The sequence below is a fragment of the Mesoplodon mirus genome (genome assembly GCF_964341445.2).
Source record: "Mesoplodon mirus genome assembly, chromosome: 7".
NCBI classification, from domain to species: domain Eukaryota; kingdom Metazoa; phylum Chordata; class Mammalia; order Artiodactyla; family Ziphiidae; genus Mesoplodon; species Mesoplodon mirus.
In genome coordinates this window covers 97,617,487-97,639,817 of record NC_138983.1, presented here as the reverse complement: position 1 = coordinate 97,639,817, position 22,331 = coordinate 97,617,487, and the positions used below count along the sequence as shown (strand labels likewise).

Genomic DNA, 22,331 nt, shown 5'->3' with positions numbered 1-22,331 from the left:
CCTGCTGTCTATAAACATAATTCCACATAGCTTCAATATAATTTGCCATTCTTATCTTTTCATACTAAATTTAAATTCTGTGATTCATAGTTATACTTTTTACCATTGCATTCACAAGGTTTCATTGAGTAGGTCAATTTTTTAAATTGGTGAAAAATTGGAAATAACCTCAAATAAACTATTGTAAACATCTTCATAAATACAGCTTTTTTTTTTCTACTTCAAGTTGTATGTTTTTGATTCTCTATTAATCAACTTGCTTGGACAATAGTGTATTAAATAAGTTGTTAAGAGTGTTTATGAAGTCAAAAAAAGCTTATGATCGTCTGCCAATTGTTATTTCAAGAGAGTGCTATTTTAATAATCAAATAGTACATTCAAAGAATTTAAGATTTGTGATATCACACTAATTAGATATTATTATTAAAAATTTATGTTATATGTAAAGCATTCTTAAAATAGCTACATTGACTTTTGCTATGATATTAGAAATGGAAAGATATATAAATAAAATATGTATATGTAAAACATATTAGGAATTCTGTAAAACTAGTACAGAATAATAGGGCATCATGGAATGAGAACAGTTAAACATTTTTTTTTTTAGTTTGCATGATTAAACAAAGTGGAAATGTAACTGAAGTATACAAGCTCATTGAGCTCTTTTAAGAGTAATTTTATTTCTTGGGCTTTTTTTTTTGTATTTGCCTCAGTTATTTGGAGACATAGAGGTAAGCCAAATCAGTATCTGGGTATATACCTAGATCCAGGTGAGTATAGGGGTGAAATAATGGTGTGAATTGTGTCACATTTATATTGTACTTATGTATGCCTAATAAAAGATGGGAACTATTATTAGAAATTTTTTAATCTCCTAACAAGAAAAGTGTAATTTAAAAAAATTTTAATACAAATGTATTTGCATTAGTTTCTGAAAGTAAAGGAAGGGTATACACATACAAACCATATGCATACAAACATTTTTTTTGATGGCAATTAAGTTAAAAAACACAATAAAATAGCACAAAATGAACTGAGCTCCTATATATTTTTAAGAGGCATGTAAATCACACAGGATCGTGTGGTGATTATCAATAAGCTACACTCTATGAAATATTTGTCCTGTATTACCGCATACACTCCATTTTACCCTGCATCCTAATGCTGCTAAAATATAGTAGAAAGTAGCAGCATAGCACAGGGAGATCAGCTTGGTGCTTTGCAATGACCTAGAGGGGTGGGATAGGGAGGGTGGGAGGGAGGCTCAAGAGGGTGGGATATGGGGACATGTGTATGCATATGGCTGATTCGCTTTGTTGTGTAACAGAAACTAACACAGAATTGTGAAGCAATTATACTCCAATCAAGATCTATTAAAATAAATAAATAAAATAACATAAAATATAGTAGCTTTGAAGAATAAATATAACCATTTTAACCTATGATGTTTGTTTTCAGTAAATTCAAATTAAATATTTAAATGTGAATTTTAATATATGGCTTGTTCTAAGTAAAATATTAACACGTAGGTCTAGTTTTTGCAACCAAATGTTTCATATAAAGATACTTGCCTCTTTACTACTGAAATATAGGGTAAGTCTCCACATTTCACTCTTTCATCCAGTGGGTTTCATTTGTTTTTTTTTGTGTTTTCTATATGAAATCAAAGGAGCAGTGAAGGTTGACAGGCTTATAGGAGGGTAAAATTGACTCACCTACCCCCCAGCAACTTGCAGCCTTATAACTTGTATTGTTTTTACATAGAAAAATTCATCTTAAATTTAACTTTTGGTCTACTTCTGAAGATTCTGTTTGGCAGAAGTCATGGGTGTATCTGTGTTTCTGTGTCCTCGAGATTCAGAAATGCCAAAGGTGTTCTAAGATTCAAGAAACTTGAGTGTTTCTGCATGATACATAAAATGTATCATACTTTGGGATTTTTTTTAAACTTTATTTTTGCATTTCTGCACATCTCAAAACTTTTGTTTTAGTTAAAATAACTTGTTACTGTAGAGAACTTATATTTTTTAAAAATGCTGGCTTATGTAAAACCTTTGTACAAAACCGATCCTCTTTTTAATGGGCTTGGCATCATTGTCAAGTGCCTTTTTGATTCCTTTCGACGTGTGCACGTGTGACAGTTGCTCTGTAGACCTTTGGTGCATCTTGATTCCTTGTTTTCATGCTTTGTCAAACGTAGTCTTGGCCGCAAAGAAGCCTGTAAGTAATGGAAGGAAACACTCTGCTGGTCAAGAATGTTACCCTCCTGAACCGCTACCACCTGGAGTGTCTGGTTTCCGGCCATTGTGTCCTGCAGAAAGTGCAAAAAGCAACAGGTAAGCTGTTTGCATTCCCTGTCTTTTTCAGTCATTTAGAGTTCTTTATTTTGGAACTTGTATTATGTGGGTGGTCTCTGGTGCTTTGTGTAGAGGAAAAAAGGTAACTCACACATGGCTTCTGCCTAATGAGCCCTCTAAGGAAGAAAAATTAAAAGTAATTGGGAGTTTCAAGTTGTTTCTCAAGTGTCACAACAGAGGTAACTCTGTGGGAGTCTTGAGGAGACTAAAATGATCACCAATTGTGCATGTGAGGAAAGTTTCATTAAAGGCAGGTGTAGTTGAGCGAAGCCCTACAGCACAGAAGTAGGAATTTGGATACGTACGAATGGGAAAAAAGACATTTTAGGCATGGGAAATAGTTTAATGCAGAATGGATGAAAAATATGCATGAGACCTATTCTAAATCAACTGGCTTATTAACTCAGTAAATCAGATTTAGTGAGTCAAACTAGCATTACCTGATTTCTTATCCAGGGGATAGTTGTTCATAGTAATTTTTGTCACAGAACAGTAAATAAAATGGTTGAATTATAGCTTTAGGCTTGCTAAGTGAAATAGATGGCTCTAGATGATCTTCAGGTGACTTACTTGGTAGTAATCATGAAATTGGGGATGAACAATTGCTTAAGAAAACAAAGAGAATTCATTTTAAATAGTACGTGAAGTCGTTACTGTGTAAAATATCTGTTCAGTTGCTCATGTTAAATGGATGTTTCTAATCCCCACTGGACAACCGACTACTTTTTGCAAATGGTAATGTGAATTGCTGTTGCATAAACTATAGTGCTGAATCCCCAGTGTTTGCACTTGAGTTTCACAGCTCTGTGGTTTCCTGTCTTCTTCCTGAGACACTTAATCGCAGGTCCATCCTCGTCACACAGGGGGGTAAATTAGAGAACGATTAATATCACCATTTAAAGAAGAGAGACTGAAATCTCAACCATCGTGAACATAAGAGCTGAAGGGGCCTCTCAGCAGTTCAGAGAGTTATTACCAAGCCAGTAGGCTGAATTCTGTTCTGTTTTCTCCGTAGCAGAGCCCTCCAGGTCCTTGTTTTCAGCTTATTTATTTTTATACAGAATTCAGTATGGATACTGTTCATACTACTAAATAGTTGTATTAACTGGGTTTAACTGGTGAAGTATTTACATGAAGATCTAACTTCGTTTTGTTGCTATCTTTTTAGGGGCTTTCCATTCATCAAAGCTCGTGATGTATGTAATCAGTTGGTGGTGTGTAGCTATCATATTTATGATATATAGGGCTTGAATTGGGAAAGGTGGATGGTCATTCTTCTTGCTTTTTAAACTGACAGAGCCTTACAAGAAGCATTTCCCTCTCTGAAATAAATCCATGTAAGACATGTTTGGTCGCTCTCCCAATGCAACTGTGTAGTTGTGTGGATTTGGCGCACAACGGGCAGCCTTGTGGTGATGTCTGTAAACAAGGAATCCTGTTTTCCAGTCCGCAAATCAGCTGTTACCCAGTGAGACGAACTTGACTGCCATTTCTGACCCCTCACGTGGAGCTGTCATACTCAAGAATGTTCACATGTTTTCAAGAAACGTTGTTTGCGGGCTATATGTACAAATTCCTGATCTGAAAGCCAATATAAAGCAACATCTCCCAAACCTCTGCTCTCTCACCAAGGCCACACACGTTCCCTCGCTTATGGCCTCGTGGCAAGCGAATACTGTCAGTATCAGATTCTCTTTCCCAGTGGTCTTGGGAGACTGCATAGTTGCTCTGTGAAAGGCACCACTGCTGAGGTTGAGAGAAGAGCATCTTGGGTGTCAGTCCTGGCCTTGCATTCCCAGAGAGAGGGGTGTGCACCTCGTTCTCCTGTTAGGGTTTTCCTAGGCTGCAGGGTTTGCTGCTTGTTGTCAACATGATGTCCTAGTGACTTGTCTTCTGCGTGGTTATATAATCCCAGCACAGCTCTTTATGATGTGTAGACTTTTATGGGGTTGTGGCCAGGTCAGTTTTAAATGTTTGGAAATGTCCTGTTGAACAACACTGCAGTGGCAGTGAAGCTTGCTGGGAGAATCGTTGCCCTAGTTTTGGCTTAAGGGTGGTGAGAAGATGAAGTTTTTGATGGGTCAGTTTTAGTTGTGTATGTGTATGTGATTTATTTTTTAAAATTCTAATGTCTATTATTCACAGCTTAGGTATGTTGACTTTCTGATTATTCATCAGTCCCTTTACTGATGTATTTTCCTCTGAAAAACTACATTTTCTTCCAGACTGTTTTTGTCTGATGGTGAAGAACAAATTTTTCATTTGCAGTATAAAGTTGATCTGAGAAAAAATGTTTACCTTGGATCTTCACTTGGCTTCTGTGAAAGAAACTTAATAAAATAATATGGGCAATTCCCATTACTAATCCTAACCACGTACAACAGAGGTCTGTACAGTAACATAGCAAAAATAAGTTCCTGTACTTTTACTTAGTCATTGCCTGTTTTACACTAAAGAGCAGTGAGAGACATTTATAAATAATGATACCTCAGATCACTTTTGTTAAATGTCCTCTAACATTTGGATATTTGGTATCTGGCTTGTGTTGTCTTTTATACAATCTTGTCTTCTTTCTTTGCACTTTAGTGTAACAACTCTGGGGTTTCCTATCTTCTTCTTGTGACACTCAGGTCCATCAGAATTTCCTGTGACTGTGGCAGTAGAGAGTCCTTCCTCCTCAGAAATCGAAGAGGTCGATGATTCCTCAGAACGTGTTCAGGAGGAGCCAGAGAAAATCCATTTGAAACAAGAAGCATTGCAGGTACAAAGTTATCACTTTAAAGCTATAGTGAAGATTATTTTTCAAACGGAAGGCTGATTGCAACACTGCACAGCTTGTGTGAGGGTTCTGTTTTCTCCTCCCACCTGCATTGTATCCCCTTGAATGGTTCCTTAAGCTTAGACCAAGGTGAATGGTGGACATTTGAACTCTAAGAAACGAAAATCAAAACATGTCGTTAGTAATATATTTTCCTTTCCTTAGAACCTTAGTATATTAGATTTAGGGAGAAGCTTAGTGGTCATAAGATAAGGAAATTGAGTTCTGAATGACTACAGTCAGCTGATTCAGTGCTCTTGTTTTACAGATGAGAAAATTGACAGTTCTAGTTGAACTCTCTTTTTTTTTTTTTTTTTTTTTTTTTTTCTTTTTGCGGTATGCGGGCCTCTCACTGTTGTGGCCTCTCCCGTTGCGGAGCACAGGCTCCGGATGCGCAGGCCCAGCGGCCATGGCTCACGGGCCCAGCCGCTCCGCGGCATATGGGATCCTCCCAGACCGGGGCACGAACCCGTATCCCCTGCATCGGCAGGCGGACTCTCAACCACTGCCCCACCAGGGAGGCCCTGAACTCTCTTTTTATAAGAGGAAAATATGGCCTCATTTTAAATAAAAGTAAAGTTGAAAAAAGTTTTGATGTTGATATTCTACTTTCCTAAAATCAAAAATATCAAGAAGCTACATTCTATTACCAAATAAACCTGACCTCTAATGTCATTCCATACTTTTGTTTGTATGGACAGAAAAGAAAAATTGATTTTCATAAGAAATTTTTGCACCTCAAAATTAATATATTTATTTTATTTCAACTTTAATGTAGAGCTGAACATTTCTAGTAAATAAAGGAACACCATTTGGGGGGGACCTTGTCTTTGTGCTACAAAGTCCATGTTTAATTTTTTAAAATTATTTAATATGACTTTCTCTTCATATGAAACATGACACTTGACAGGTTTCAGAACTGATTATCCCATTATTGTAGGACTACGGGAATTACTCTTTGATTTTCAAGAGAGAAAGTTAGATTTTTATTTTTTAATTAAAATTAATGATAATATAGAGAAATTTTAAGAAAAGAACTTAGAAAATTATGAAATGATAGAGTAGGAGAAATCTATAGTTCATGTAGAGTTACTCCCTTTCGTTTTATAAATGAGCACCTACAATTTGTAGAACGTAAGTGGCTTATTAGTAAATGGCAGAGTATGACAAGACCCTAGAGCATCTAACCCGCATTCCTTGTTATTTTAGATGTGGTGTATTCATTTCCTTCACGAATAGACCACGAGACTGTATTTGTAAAAGCAGTAATAGACAGTGGGGAAGTCCAAGAAGTTTAAACACTGGGACCACAGAATAGCAGATTCAGAATGCACTGAGAACCCTTTTAGCTCTTCTCTGTTTTGACAAGACACTACAATGATGGTATCAAAGTGTTTAAGTATATATGCCCACAACAATCAAGAGATTTCAACATAGTTTTGAAAGAGAGAAGACAGGTGGAAGAGTGTGAAACTGAAGCAGTAGAACAGAGGAAAAGCATCACCTAGAATATGCACAGGGACCACCTGCAACTGAGGAGGATTCTGACCCCACCTGCAGAAGTAGCTCCGTGCTTTGATGTGCATGTAGGAGAGAGTGTGGAGTTAGTTAAAAGTGTGACTGAGATAGGGGAGCTCATTGAAGGGTTGTGTTTGGAGGAGTGGACTCCGAGCCCCGCCCTCACCCTCCTGAAATGAGATGATTTCATTTTGAAAGCAGTGAAACTGGCGAGAACTGGGGCAGCTAGTGTGAGTTTTTACACCCTAGAAAATTATTTGGGGGAGATCCTATTACAGTTACTGCCCGCTTCTTCCTGCATAAGAAGCCAATCAATCGTTGACTTCAGGGAGCTTTCTGCACTCATTCTTAAATAGAAAATAAGTGTCATTTGCCTGTTAGTTGAGTAAAGCTTACAACATGAGGGGGAAAAAGAGTGAAAACATATCCTAGTAGGACCAGGGACAATTTAGGGAACAGAATAATTTAAGAAAAAACCCTAATTAGTATCCTGAGAGAGGTTTAAAAAGAGCTAGCAACTATAAAATAAGACTAGGGTATTAATGAAAAGGAGAATGGTCAGAAAGCAAGAGAGGTCTCCTGGAAATGAAAATATGGTTGCTGAAATAAATTCAGTAGGAATTTAAAAAATTTCTCAGTATATAAAAAAGAAAGACACAATGGAAAATGTGATAGAAATATGTTAGAGAGGCTGCATCTGGGAGATCCCACATGTTACTATTAGAAACTCCAGACCCAGAAAAAAAATGGAGTGAAGCTGTCAAAGGGCAACAAAATTCCCCACAGCTGAAAGTAGACATCAGGCCTCACATTGAAAATAGTTATGCAAGATGAGCAAGAATAGACTCATACCTAGGCACCCTTCTTTGTGAAACTTTAAAATACTGAAAAAATAAATTAAAATAGAATAAAATACTGAGAGGATACAGCCATTCCAGAGAGAAAAATACTGGTCACCTAAAAAAAAAGGTTACAATCTGACTTTATCATACTTGTCATGAGCACCATGGATCCTGGAAGGCATTAGAAAGATACCTCCAAAGTTTTTCAGGCACATAATTTTCACCCTAGGGGTTTGTATCCAGCCAAACTATGAGTCATAAGTGGAGGCTGAAGAAGATATTTTGTACAGAAAGAAATTTGAAAAATTGACCTCCTGTGCTACAGCTTAAGCTATTTATAGACATAATCCAGCAAAATGAGGCAATAAACCAAGAAGGAAGGTAATAGGGGATTCAGTGCAGATTGCAGCTAGTCTAGAGTGGAGAGGCTTCTATTGATTGTGTGACTGAGAGCTTAGAAACACCTTGAGGCATATCGTACTTACTAGGTGTTAGGCACTGTTGGAAGGGAGGAGGGAGAGGAAGAGGAGTAGGAACTTGAACTCCAGAGGAGAAAAGGCTATACGGACATAAACCTGAAGCACACTGAACTATGGTTGATTTTTAACCTACTATTGGTGAGGAAGGGAAGAATCCACTTCAACTTGACACTATAGATGTCCCCCTTTTCAGTGACACACAGGGGTAATGACCACGTATGTAATTTGTTGTCCAAACCAGAACTTGTCCAAACTCCCTACAGTTCAATAGTGTAAGGAGGCACTCGAATGCTGTAACATCAGGACAACAGGTATAAACTGGAACAGCCCAAGGTGGCTTGGGGTATGTGGTCACCCTGCACAAGGGCAGTGACACTGGCACAGTATGGAACGAGGTGTAGTCTATACACAGAGACACAGTACATCTGCAGTGGGCAATATTAATTTCATTGTAATAATGGCAATACTGTCTTGGTTTGCAGCTTTTATTGTCAACTTGCATGTAATCACAAATAACTAAAGTAAACTATACTTAGTATGTGTTAGTATTAACTTGGTATGTACTGAAATGTATTGTGTAGTAGTATGTACTTAGTATATATTAGGCTCTAAGTGTTTTTGCATATATTAACTCATTTAATCCTCTGAATAGCCTTATGACGTTGGTGCTAATATCATTCCTACTTTTGAGAACAGGAAGCTAAGACAGGGAAGGAACTTGCCCAGGCTGTACCTAGTTTAAGGTTGGATCGAGCCTTTGAGTTTAGGCTCTCTGCCTGTTCTCTTAAACCTTACTCCGTACTGACTCTCAAATAACAGAAGAATTAACTGCACATAGAATAGAATATAAATTTCAACTTTGACAATGTAAGAGCTAGGTTTGGAAGGTAGACAGGAGGCAGAAAAAAGGGAAGATGGTATGAATGTCCTCATTTTACACAGCGTGACGTTGAGAGAGTTTCTAGTTGATCAACAATGTAGGTTTTTAAGTATATGACTACATGTCAAAGAGATCATGAGCCGTGGAATAACTCATGATGACATAACTTTACTGAGCAGTGTGGACATAGGAAAGAGTGTAGAGGAACTAAACCCTTACTTATTAGTAAGTTAGAAAGTGAACAGATAATGCCTCCAATTTAGTGCCAAAATAGTCATGTGAGAGTATTACTTGGAAATGCAGAAGAATTCAAAATGACAGTAGTTGGACCTCCCTGGTGGCGCAGTGGTTAAGAAACTGCCTGCCAAGGCAGGGGACATGGTTTCGAGCCCTGGTCTGGGAAGATCCCACATGCCGCGGAACAGCAAAGGCCGTGCGCCACAACTACGGAGCCTGCGCTCTAGAGCCTGTGAACCACAACTACTGAGCCCACGTGCCACAACTACTGAAGCCCGCGCGCCTAGATCCTGTGCTCCATAACAAGAGAAGCCACCGCAATGAAGAGTAGCCCCCGCTTGCCTCAACTAGAGAAAGCCTGTACGCAGTAACGAAGACCCAACACATCCAAAAATAAATAAATAAATAATAATAAAAAATAACAATAGTTGACGTAAACCTCATAAAAAAGGAAATCCAAACAGCCAGTAAACACAGAAAAGTGTACAACTTCATTAAGTAATAAGAGAAAAGTGAGTCAAAACCAAGGAAACTACATGCCAACCAGATTGACAAATACATAAATAAAGTCTGGTAGTATCAGGTATTGTAGACCTGAAGTACTATGGGAATCCTCTACCCTGTTTATACTGGAATGTAAATCGACACAACTACTTTGGAAAGCATTTAGCCCTCTCCATCAACTGAAGGTATATAAATAGCCTGTGAGCCAGCAGCCCTCACCACCACCCTGTGTAAATGCAGCAGAATAACGGGTACAGCAGGATTCCTGTCCACGATTTGCATTAGCACAAACTGAAAACAAACCAAATGTCCATTAAGAGTCAAAAATAAATGATGTGTATTCGTACAGTGGGAAAACTGTCCAGCAATAAAATTGAATGAACTAGAGCTACAGGCAGCAATGTGGATGAATTTTTTAAACCAATGTTGAGAGAAAGAAATAAGATAGAAAAGACTTCATATACTATGATCCTCTACATAAAGTTAGATGTTGACACAACTAAACTCTTTTGTTAGGGATGCATACAGGTTAAAGGAAATGATTGTCAAGAAGTGAGGATGGTGTTTAACAGGGAAGAGGGAAGGAGCTTGTGATGAGAAAAGGATATGGGGGGGGTTGCGATGCTGACAAGTATCAATACTTTCAGATTCGATTTCAGATTTCAGTGTTTATGTAAGTATTCTCTTTTTAAAGAGAAAATTTCATTTTAACCCCTTCACTGCTGTTTGCATTCACATGTTCATTCATTCAGCATTAATTCACATGTTGTATGTACCAAGCACTCTTCTAATTTTATATGTGTTTTAGCTCATGTAATCCTCACAAGAGCTCTGTGATATGGGAGCTTATCTCCATTTTATAGATGAGGAAGTTGAGGCCTAGAGTTATAGAACTTGTCCAAGGTTATATAGCTAATGGGTAGTGCCAGGCCCATTTGCCTCAGAGAAGCTGAATTTTTACAATCTAAAAGAGAAATTTAATGACTAATTATAAGCAAAAAAAATTGCACATTAAAGAAGATGACAAATTTTCATCTATCCAGTTAGAGAAAAACACAGTCTGTCTTTCACACACGTACATCTTGTATTGGCAGGGATTTTCCTTATTAAGCAATTATTTATTGACCATCTACATTGTGCTAGGCACAGGTGCTGGGGATAAACACTTAATAATATACACCCCGTCTTCAAATAACTCGCACTCTAAGTGAGGAAGTAAGCCAACAGTTATAGTAGAGGTTATATATCAAGTGATACATCGCTGATGGCAGTGTAAAACCTCAGAAATCTTTTGGAAAGAAGTTTGGAGATAGGTACCTCAGAGCCTTAAAAATGTTCATTTGCTTTGATCTCAAACTCATTTTTATGGATTTATTGTAAGAACGTTATTCTCAATATGGAAAAAAGCCTTCATGCATAAAAATGGTTATTTTGTCTGATAATACTGAAAAGTTGGAAAGAATTTAAATGTGTAAAATGGTTAACCAGTAAACCCACTCAGTGGAATATTTTGTAGCCCACACAAAAAAATCAAGGTTATGAATCCCCTGATTATATGAGAAATGATTGATTTCAATGTTAAATGGAGAAAAGTTGAACATAAAATTTGATATCCAATATGATGGGAGCTTTGTCCCAGAAAAATCACCCTAGCCGGTGTACAGAAGGGTGGAAGGGAGAGCAGATGGCAGGAAGGAAAATTATTCCAAAGCCTCATCATTAGTCTTAAAGTAATAGAATATCAAGCAATTTTACTTTCTAACTTTTTTGGTTCCATATTTCCATGTAAGGGACATGAATTCTGAATTCTTTGTAGGAGGAGGGTACACTTTTTCACAAAAATTTAGCACTGTGTTCTAATTCCCTCCATTAGAGGGAGAAACTGTTGCATGTAACTGCACTTTGATGTGCTATTTAGAACCAATCAGGAATTTTAGTCTACTTTCCTCTGACCGTGGTGAGGGTCTTTTGTTTGCTTATTTGTTTAGAATTTCTTTGAAATCAGTTTTAGATGATTGATTAAACCATTATATTAAAAGTAGAGGAATTTTGCAATTTTTTCCCTTTTTCCCCATTGAAAACTTGACTGGCTTTAGTAATGAAACATTAAAGAATTTGAAGTTCTTAGACTCTCAATTTTTAAAACATGTTCTGAATATAAAAATGTATGTTCATTGAGCAAATGTTTGAAAACAATGAACAATTTCTTGAAGGAAATAAAAGCCACCTCTGCATGTACACACACCTAATCTGCTCTTTTGTCTTAAAAAAGTGTCAAATATTTTGCCATGTCACTAACTACTCTTCTACATCAGAGAATTTGATTAAGCTTATGCATCATCTCCCAGGAAAAACGCACAGATATATTTTGAATGTAGAATTCCTGAAGCCCATTCATTAACTCTGGTTGAGACCTCTTGTCATTCTTTTCTTAGTGGCTTCATAGCGCATTCCTTCAGACGGTGAGCTGTTTTTATTTAAAGCGGCCCCAATTCGGAGGCTCTTAGATTTCTTCTAGGGTTTGGTTATAAACAATCTCATGACATCATGTTGGTAGATAAATCTTTGCCCACATCTTTGATTTCCTTAGGGTAAACTCCTGATGTAGGATTGTTGTTAGGTCCCAAGAACTACTCTCCAGAAAGTGATACCAGCTCCTCTCCCAATGATGGCATATAATAGAGTTCCTCATTCTTTAAGTGATTGTTCAAAGCAGTTAAAAGGTATAAATATATCATACTGCTTTCATAAGTATAGGAATTCTGATTGTTTATCGCTGCATAAGAAACCACCCCTAAACAGTGGCCTAAAACAATCACAATCATTTATTTTGTTCACGAACCTGGAGGTTGAGTAGGATATTGATTCTTTTACTACACTCTTACTGACTGAAAACAATACCTATTTGACTAGCTCACAGTTCTGCAGGTCAGAAGTCCAGGCACAGCGTGACTGGGTTTCCTGCTCAGATACACACGGGAACATGTGAGTTCCCTCCTGAGAGTGTTAAAGCACATGAAATTTAAGTGTAAGACATTGAGCCCCAAACGCTGGATGTTCACCCTAGTTTGTGTGGGTCACAGAGCTGAAATCAAGATGTCAGTCTGGCTGTGTTAGCATCCAGTGGCTCTGAGAAAGCAAGCCTCCAGGCTTCTTCGGCTTGTTGGCATAATTCAGATTCTGCAGTTGCAGGACAGAGGTCCCCATTTCCTTGCTGGCTCTCAGTCGGGGGACAGTCTCAGCTCCTAGAGGCCTCTCGCTTGCCTTCCCTGGCACAGCATTGGACTTCTTCAGAGCCAACAATGGAGAGTCTCCCTCTTGTCCCTTTTGTACTTCAATTCAGGAAGAGTTCAGGTCCTTTTCATGGGGTGCCTGAGTAGGCCACATCCACCTAAAATAATCTCCCTATCTTAAAAGATCAACTGATTTTGAACCTTAATTCCATGTGCAAAATCCCTTCACTACAGCACCTACATTTAGAGTTTGATTGGATAAGTGGAAGGTTTGTGTACATCAGTAAGTGGTAGTCTTGGGGGCTCTGTCAGAATTCTGCCTATTGCAAGCAGTGTCCCCACTTCAAGGACCGAAGTGTCTTAGTTCCTAAAACTCCTAAGATAGCTTATCAGTGTTCATTTTATTTCAGTGACCTTGGTGAAGGGAAGACTACCACCTCCGTGAGCAGGAATGGCAGCCAGCTTCCTGAGTCCACAGTGTGGCTCTGCTACTTAGTGGTGTGACCTTGGCTGTGCTGCTCTACTTACTCTACTCCTCTGCCTCTGTTTCCCTCATCTGTAAAATAACATGGAGTTAGTGATCGTTCTTTCCTCGTACGGTTTAATAAATTTATTTTATCTATTTTTGGCTGCGCTGGGTGTTTGATATTGCTCACGGGCTTTCTCTGCTTGCGTCGAGCGGCGGCTACTCTTCGTAGTGGTGTACGGGCTTCTCATTGCGGTGGTTTCTCTTTTTGCAGAGCACGGGCTCTAGGTGCACAGGCTTCAGTAGTTGTGGCACGCGGGCTCAGTAGTTGTGACTCGGGGGCTCTAGAGCATAGGCTCAGTAGTCGTGGCGCACGGGCTTAGTTGCTCGGAGGCACATGGGATCTCTCCGGACCAGGGCTCGAACCCGTGTCCCCTGCACTGGCAGGCGGATTCTTAACCACTGCGCCATCAGGGAAGCCCCCTCTTAGGGTTTTGATGATTAGATTATTTAATGCCCAGGGAACTCCAGGAACAGTGCTTGACTGTAAATTGCTTTAAAAGTGATTACTCTTGGGGCTTCCCTGGTGGCGCAGTGTTTGAGAGTCCGCCTGCCGATGCAGGGGACATGGGTTCGTGCCCCGGTCCGGGAAGATCCCACATGCCGCGGAGTGGCTGGGCCCGTGAGCCGTGGCCGCTGAGCCTGCGCGTCCGGAGCCTGTGCTCCGCAACGGGAGAGGCCACAACAGTGAGAGGCCCGTGTACCACAAAAAAAGAAAAAAAAAAAAAGAAATGCAAATAGGGGAGCCTGCTTTGGTAGAGTGGGGAGCCCATTATAAAACAGTAACCTGTAGACAGAGTAATTAGTAGGTACAGTTTTTTGTAAAGACTAAATTGAAGGCAATTTTCATTGAAAATATTCGGGAATGGATAAGAATTTTCCTCTCATTTATTTTGCTGTTTTGGTAAGTTTGAATTGAAGTTATTTTTGTCTTAGACATAAAAATTATTATTAATCTTCAGGGAAGATATAGGTCAGTGGTTCTCAACTGCGAGCAATTTTGCTGAAAGAGGGAAGTGGAGATGGATAGTTGATGGAGTGGTGTTTTGTCAGTGAATGAGTTGGTATTGGGAAGGAAGGAACAAACACATTCTTGGAAACTGGAGGAAAGGTGGTAAAGAAGTGTGGGAATGGAGGTGTGACAGGCGGTGGACAGGGTGCATGGTACATATTGAAGCTGATAGTGAGACAGTGGGATGTCTCCTAGAGGATGAATCTGGAAAGGGCTGAGAATTTGGGGGAGAGAGAGGCTTGTAGTCTGGAGTAGGATGTTGACTTTTAAGATTTTAGAAGTATTTCATGACTGTAGCTCTGGGGAAATCTAAACTGCTCTTCTGTGATTCTAATAACCTTTGTCTTTTCTCCTTTCCTCCTCTGGGCCAGGCTTGGGCAGTTGGCCACAATGGCTGGTATAGATCAGTCAGATTTTCATTTACTAGGTCGTCCCCAGATGAATTATACTGTTAGTAGTCCACCTAAAGAAGGAAAGAAGGCACCTGAAGAGGAAAAATCAGAATCAAAGCAGAGTGCCCCAGGACCTACGCAAAATGTCCAAGTAAGTGGAGAGGACAGCACTTAATGATTCTAAGAGTGATTAGCAAAAAGGAAATGATCAAGTCAGAGAGAAAATAATAATGGTCAGTCTCTAATAGTTCACATGCTTGGGAGCTAGAAGACTCTGGAGTCCTCTCCAAATCTGAGATTAGTAAATGTGGGCCCATTTCATGATACTGTATTGTTGTACATAAGAAAACTGGAAGTTCTTTAGAAAATGTATGAGTTAAAGCAAACTCTCCTTAATGAAGAAAGAAAACATTACAGAAAATATTCCAAATTTTAAATTGTATAAATGTCTGTTCTATTCATATTTTATCTAGGTTTCTATTTGTATGAAGTCAGCTTACAATGAAGGAACACTAATGAAGGTACACATACTGATATAATTTTTAAAATAAGTAATCTTGACATAGCTGATACGTAAGATATTATAGTGACTCAACTGGTCAGGGGAATGGGAGGGGAAACCTGTCAGCTTTTCCTCCAGCCTCACTTGGAGCCCCCTTCGCCCAGCTCAGCCAGTCTCAGACTGGTCTTGGGAACTGACAGCTTGAGAACACAGTCTGGTCACAAACTATATACTGTTTACTTGTGCCTGGAGGATAGAAAAGAAATTAATCATCCTACAGAATAGGGTTTCATTTTAGAGAGGGAAAGGAAATGGGTAATAACTACCCCAATCACCAAAGTCTGAATATGTAGCTGACATAGCCTTGGATATAGCTAGGTTAAGCTGAGAATCACTTGGCAGGATATAATTAGAAAAAAACTGGCTCTGAAATCTTTTGAATAATCAATTGACTGTGTTAATAATAAGATCACAGAGTAACACTGAAGTTTTGAACTCTACTTTTTAATGGCTGGCTTTGTTCATCACTGAATTTTTGTCTTTTGTCTTCCCCTCCAGTTTCAGAAAATTACAGGTGATGCTGGGATTCCTTTGCCTGTCGACTCCTTCCATGTCCCAGTCTCTACTCAGGAGGCCTAAGAAACTTCCAAAGACAACCTGGGGGTCGCAGTCACAGAGTAGCGGCAGGAGTCTTTTGAAGATTTCATTGCTAGAACATGTTCTCCTTCAGCAGACGTCATTTCTGGAACTGGAAGTCAAAGAAAAGAAGAGGAATTATCTAGAAATAGCAGGTCTCCTTCAGAGAAAATGACCAAAGCATAATATACCAAAAACTACTCTGCTAAGAAACAACCTGGGAAGGACCTGCATTCCTGCTCTGACTCACCTGTAAAGCAGAAAAGCAAAGGAATTGGGCAAAATAATTCTTTGCTTATTGAACCAATTAGAAGTGAGTCTTCAAAAAAACACATTTCTGTTAAGAAAGAGAGTACAATAGTGACTGTTTCATCAAAGACAACTAAAAGTAAACTCAGTCTACTAGAACATTCTGAAAGTGAGACTCTTGGATCTGATTGTGAATTTCCAGAAAGCATCCATATTCCATCACGCCTAACATAGGTCTACATCTTTTAAAATCTTTTAAAATTATGTTTTTGCCTTCAAATTTTAATAAATTACTTATGTTTTTATTATAGCATATGGTGTTTTGAAATACTTGACTGGAAGACATTTGAGAAAGATTTATCTATACTTTTTTATTATAATGAAAGTTTTGGTGTATTTTTCCTTGTGACAGTTTGCACCATTCATTCAGCTAGTGTTTACTGAGGGCTTCATATGTACAGTACTTTTCTGGGTGCTATAGCTTTCATCAGTGAACAAAATAAAGCCTTTACTCTCCTGGAACTAACACTCTGTGGTGGGAGAAAACGTAAACAACAAAACAGGGTAACGGGTAAAAAGAGATGGGAATAATAAATGGAATCGTTTTACCATTTGGTTAACTGTCAAACTATTATAAATCGTATGGCCAGAAGCCACTGACATATTTTAATTCACAATAACCAGAGAGCATCAAACATTTACAAAGGCACTTAACCGTGTTTATGGATTACAGCAACACTATGAGGTAGGGAACTATTACCATCCCCATTTTATAGATGAGGAGTCTGAGGAGACATTATGTGAGTTGCCCAGAATTACACAGCTATAACTAAGTGGGAAGCTGGGATGTGACCAGAACAGAACCCATGCTCTTTTTTTTTAATGTATGGACTTTATTATGTTTCATTTGTTTCTGATTTATGTGATTTTTTTAAGACTTTTTTTGATGTCGACTATTTTTAAAGTCTTTATGGAATTTGTTACAGTATTGCTTCTGTTTTATGTTTTGGTTTTTTGGCCGCAAGGCATGTGGGATCTTAGCTCCCCGACCAGGGATCGAACCCTCACCCCCTCCATTGGAAGGCAAAGTCTTAACCACTGGACCACCAGGGAAGTTCCCCTTATGTGATGATTTTTATGGCAGTTTTTTAAAATTTTATTTTTTTATTGACGTACACTTGAATTACAGTGTTGTGTTAATTACTGCTGCACAGGATAGTGACTCAGTTATACATTTATATACATTCTTCTTCATATTCTTTTCCATTATGGTTTATCACAGGATATTGAATATAGTTCCCTGTGCTATACAGTAGGACCTTTTTAAAATATATCCACTTTTTAAAAATAAATGTATTTATTTATTTTATTTTTGGCTGCGTTGGGTCTTCGTTGCTACACGCGGCCTTTCTGTAGTTGTGGTGAGCGGGGGCTACTCTTCTTTGCGGTGTGCAGGCTTCTCACCGTGGTGGCTTCTCTTGTTGCAGCGCACGGGCTCTAGTGCATGGACTTCAGTAGCTGTGGCACACAGGCTTCAGTAGTTGTGACTCGCAGGCTCTAGAGCGCAGGCCCAGTAGTTGTGGCGCACGGGCTTAGCTGCTCCACGGCATGTGGGATCTTCCTGGACCAGGGCTCAAACCCGTGTCCCCTGCATTGGCAGGCATATGCTTAACCACTGTGCCACCAGGGAAGTCGCATGTAGGACCTTTTTGTTTATACATCCTGTATATACACCAGTTTGCATCTGCTAATCCCAAACTCCCAATCCAACCCTCTCCCACCCCCTCCTCCTTGGCAACCGCCAGTCTATTCTCTATGTCCTTGGCTATGTTTCTGTTCACACATAGGCTGTAACCAGGCTCTTAATTACTTTGTTATCCTGTTTCCTTGTTAAGAGAAGAAGGGTTTAAGGAAGGCACTGAGAGAAGCCAGTGACCACTAGAAGTGCAAAAACAGTGGGGCTGTCAGAAAGCACACCTGTCTCCTTCCCCCATCTGAGCAGAACTTTTAAACGGCAGAGTATGTAAGAGTATGTGATGACACATCTCTGGATTAAATGATGTCTCCCTGGTAAAACATGTACAGATAAGTCTTTAGTTCAATCAGAGTGAAAGGTGAGATCAGAGAAAAGCTGGAGTGTCAGATTTCTTGTAGAAGGTCCTGCCTGATTGTTACTAAGAGGGCTACTACAGTACTAGTTAGTTCCTTAGTCATGGGTTGAGTGTTAGAGGAGTGAAACAACGAGCAAGATGTAGTGTTGGCCCTTTAGCAGTGGAGTGAGAGGGGAAGACGCACAGCAGATGTCTCATCCTGCACGTGACATGCTGTGACGGGCATATTCAGGGCGTTTAGTCAGTGTTTGTGGAAGAAGAGGGGGAGCCATGAGGCAAAGAAAAGTCATCAAAAGAGGCAGTCCCTAAGCTAAGTCTTAAAGGACTCGTGAGAAACTGGTGAGTCAGCCGGTGAAAGGCAAGGATACTCAAGGCAGAGTGGACAGCGGAAGTCCAGAGCCGTGAGTGTGCGAGGGGTGTGTCACAGAGCCACAGGCACAGGCTCTGGAGGATCAGTGCAGTGTCCCCAGGCAGCGGCAAGTGCCCCTAAAGGAGGCAGCGAGGAGGAGGAGAGCAGGTCTTAACCACACATGTGCGGGGAGCTGGTTTCCTCAGAAAATAGCTAAGAATGGAAAGGACAAGTTCAGGTGGCATTTTAGACCACTGACGTCAGTATGGATGAGGACTCTGAAGAAGCCTGGAGATAATTATGCCCCACTCTTCTGAGGAGCAGTGCTTTATATTTTCAAGTGGGATTTTCACGCTGCCACCTCCTCTCCTGTCCCTACTGAAAGGTTTATAGGCCGGCAGAAGGGAGAACCTGGCTTAAGTAAAGTTAATCAGGTTCCTTTACTGTACAGCTTCTCGGGGCTGCTGTAGGCTAATGTTCATTCTGGATCGTCACAGCAGGCGTATGGTACACAGCCATCCTCAAAGCTATTTGACCCTAGAGTCCTTTTTTAATAGAATGTCTAACAACTGGTTCCACCAAACAGCAATTTCGTAACTTCTAGACCAGGTAATAGCAAGAAGAAAGGGGTCTGAAATAAGGTATAGATGAAGGGAGGAAATAAGTTCTAATTGTATTTAGGAAATTACCAGCAAGACTTGACCTTGGGAAGTAAGGAAGAAGTAGGAGGCGGAGGCTGAACCCCCATCTGTGTGACTAAGGTTGGGTGGTGGTATCATTGAGTTTGGAAATAGGGGATAAAGAACTGAAGTGGGGAAAAGACTTTAGTTCTGGACATGTAGAATTTGAAAGCACCTGTAGAATTCCGAAGACAAACTGGTAGATAACTGGACATGCACGTGAAGACATGGAAAGATAAAAATTTGAATGTCATCAGCACATATCAGCAGTCATTAAAATCATGAAAATGGATGAGATTTCAGAGAATTGTGAGTACCGACAACGTTTAAGTAATAAGCAGAGAAAGAATTCTGGGAAGGAGAGAGGTGATAGAGTTTCAAGAAGGAGGAAGTAGATGACAGTGTCATCCTTCAGAGAATGTGAGCGTCCATTGGATTTGGGCAGTTAGGTCCCCAGTGACCTTAGAGCAGTTCAGTGAAGTGGTGGACAAGAAAGCCAGACTGCAATACATTGAGGGCATAGGGCTGCCTGTCGGGGCCAGGCGGGGCTAGTGAAACAGTGGGAATAGGCTACTCTCAAGGAGTTTGGATGAAAAGAGAAAATAATTAGCAATAAAGAATTTTTTAGAATGAGAAGGACTTCTATTTTATATGTTGAAATGGAGGAACTGATAAAGGAGATCCTGAAGATGTAGACAATAATTTAGAGAACTGGGGAAACACGGACATATGAATAAGAAACAAACCTTACAAAGTATATAAAAATCACTTGTATCCTTCAAGTTGGATGGATACTGGTAAGTTTGGGAGGAAATAAAGGTAAGAAGAGATAGAAGTTAAGTAAGTTTATACTGATAGCCCCAGTTTTCTTTGACCCAGATTTTTCAGAGACACATATATACACATACATAATTACAGTTTTAAAATTCTTTCGTAGTTACATGTTTTATTAATCACGTCTGAGAAAAGTCATTGATTTTCATTTTCTACAGCATTATCTTGTAAGGACAAGATACAGTGACAACTTCCAAGCCTTTTGCCTATCAGAGCTGAAACTGAAAGTATCTCCATAATTGAATGTTCACTTCTTATTTGTAATAAGTTTATCCTTAGAAGGATACTTTATAGTGTTTGATCACAGATGAGTTTGGGCATTGCTATCACTCAATAATGTTAAGCATCTGTCAGGTTCTCTCCTACGCTTTATATTAATTTTTTCTCCTTTAAGCAAATATTTATTGGCGGCCTGTGGGAATAAGATACACCTAGGTCTTCTTTCCTTGGTATATTCACAAAAGGCTCTGAAACTAAATTTCCAAGTCAGGCCATAGTAAGGCCTGGCATAATACGTTTTCATTGTTAACAGATTTTTTGTGTTTGTGGTTTTCTTTCCTTTTCTTTTTTTTTTTTTGTTGAAGCAAAGATAAGATAACTCAGTAGTTGTCCATTGATTAATAAGTCAAAGAAGACATTGATGAAGCATGGTATTTTGTATATCCTTTCCACAGAATAGGTAATGGATCGTCCTGAAACTCTGGTGAGATGCTTATCATTTTCAGATTTTGGAGTGGCAGAGAAAACCCTATTACACCTTGAATTATCACTAGAAACATGAATTCAGCCAAATAAAAACAGTGCCTCTGCCTACTGAGGTTGTCAATTTCCATCTTAACAAAAGTGAACATTTCCCCTTTAGATTAAAGTCAAGAAAATCCTCTCTGTCCAGGATGCAATAATGGGGTGCCAGAAAGAGGAAAACTGAAGGTATTCCCTCTTGACACCTGAACAGTGAATTCATTCTGATATCAACTATTTGTTATGATTCTACTATGACCAGGTGCTTTATTGTGTTTAGAGATCAAGTTACTGTTCATTCTTGGTAAGTAAGAAAAATCCATGTTTTAGGACTCTGAATAGTAACTTTATATATTTTATATATATATTTAAAATAAATATATATATATTATATATAATATATATTTCACCTATTCAACAAAACTGTAATTTTCATCATCTCTTACGAATGAACTGTATTTCCTCTTTGGAAAGGGCTTATAGTGAATTAAAGTCTCCATATACTTTTTATATAAGACCATGGAAACCAAATTCTCAATTGGGAGCAAACTTAGCTTTTGCTATGAAGGTTAATGCTTGCCTGGCCTTAGAGTGGTAGGCCAGGAACCCAAGTTGGAGTTTTTTTCCCTCTAAGTTACTTTCATTGATGCCACCCTGAAAAAATTTGGAGGGAGTATTCTTTGAAATAGCTTTATCTCAGTAACCCTTTAAATATGCTTCAAGGTATGGGGAACATAACTGTCAAAATGTTCAAGCAACTCTTGTTGATTTAAGTATAACTGATCAGGAGCAATACAGGAAAGAGCTAGGTACAAAAGACAAAAGGCGCGAGGCTATTTCATGTATTGTTTTTGGCTCATTGTACAGAACAGAGAAAGTCTCATACACTCACACAGCCAAGGTCCCCTGCTGTTCTCTCCTTTTAGTAGAAATAAAAGAGAGCTAGTTTCTCAGTAGCATCATTCTATCCTTAAGTGGGTACACAGTGATATTCTAATGGTCTCTGGAGCAGAGAATAATTCTGTGGCAGCTCTGACCTCCAGTCACCGGGTTCTCTGTAACTTAGTCTTTCATGGCCAATGACTATAATCATTATTTCGATTTATATTTAGCATCTCAAAATGGAAAGGATTCCATGGACAACAAAACAGGAAGTGATTTCATGAAGTGTTTTAGTATGGATAAAACAATAAACTATAAAAATACAAATCATCAGTAAAGCTTTTTCTTTCCGGAGAACTATATTCAGAAATTAATGTAAGCATATAAGGTGCACATGTGTGTTTTTTCACCCTTGATCATGTCTGTGTGTGTGTGTGTGTGCGCATTCCACTGCTACAGGAGACATGCAAAATAATATCAGATTTGCTACTATATGAAGTACTGGTTTCTCCCAAGAACTGTGTGCTCGCAGGGTTCGTTCAGGAAGGT

At 39.1% G+C, this 22,331-nt stretch overlaps 1 long non-coding RNA gene across 1 annotated transcript in view; it reads right to left on the bottom strand.

Annotated features, from left to right (window-relative positions):
* Positions 1 to 1,832: 1,832 nt before the first annotated feature.
* LOC309807709 overlaps positions 1,833 to 22,331 on the bottom strand; it is an 82,437-nt gene continuing 61,938 nt past the window's right edge. Inside the window, exons 2-3 of the long non-coding RNA XR_014294650.1 lie at positions 15,802 to 16,048; positions 1,833 to 2,311 (exon numbers count right to left, since the gene is read on the bottom strand). This is a non-coding gene — a long non-coding RNA (uncharacterized lncRNA). The remainder of the gene's footprint in view (positions 2,312 to 15,801; positions 16,049 to 22,331) is intronic.